We start from the raw sequence: 707 nt of genomic DNA on the forward strand, positions 1-707 counted from the left end.
GGTTAGTGCATCAAGCTTAGTAGCAAGGTGATCATACTTAGAGACTTCGTACATACCTGCCTCCTTTTTGGAGGGTGGAGAACTAGTGATGGCTCTCTCGTCGGTCCACTTGTAATGATTTTGAGCCATATCTTCAATTAAGGCATATGCCTCCGTGTAGTTCTTGTTCATTAGAGCTCCACCTGCAGCTGCAACAACAGACATCTTAGTGGTATAAGACAAGCCATTATAAAAGGTGTGGACTATGGGCCACTTCTCTAAACCATGGTGGGGACAAAGTCTAAGCAATTCCTTGAACCGCTCCCACGCATCGTAGAGAGATTCCCCATCTTTTTGATTGAACCGTGTGATTTGGTCCCTTAGTTTAGCAGTTTTAGAGGGGGGAAAGAATCGGGCAAGGAATGCTTGCCTCATTTGATCCCATGAAGTTATGGAACCAACTTCAAGGGAATGGAACCAAGCGCTAGCTCTATCCCTTAAGGAAAAGGGAAAGAGATGAAGTCTTACGGCCTCTTGGTTCTCCTTTAGGATTCCATTAATTCGTAGGAAAACAGAGATGTGAAGATTGGGATCCCCGGTGGGGGATCCCGAAAACTGATTTTGCTGCACCAAGTTAAGTAGGGCAGACTTGATTTCAAAGTTGTCATCCTCAACCGTTGGGTACACAATAATAGCTTGTGGCTCAGCCGTAGACGGCTTTGCATACT

The 707-nt window shown here is 45.4% G+C and overlaps 1 non-coding gene across 1 annotated transcript; it reads left to right on the forward strand.

The window, feature by feature from the left end:
* The first annotated feature begins 259 nt into the window (after positions 1-259).
* Positions 260-366, forward strand: LOC146916876 (small nucleolar RNA R71). Its single transcript, XR_015017078.1, has one exon. It is a non-coding gene; the product is annotated as a small nucleolar RNA R71 (small nucleolar RNA).
* Positions 367-707: the final 341 nt, after the last annotated feature.

The sequence above is a fragment of the Medicago sativa genome, chromosome 6, assembly GCF_051527215.1.
Source record: "Medicago sativa cultivar Bolivia chromosome 6, Bolivia_mono, whole genome shotgun sequence".
Classification (NCBI taxonomy): domain Eukaryota; kingdom Viridiplantae; phylum Streptophyta; class Magnoliopsida; order Fabales; family Fabaceae; genus Medicago; species Medicago sativa.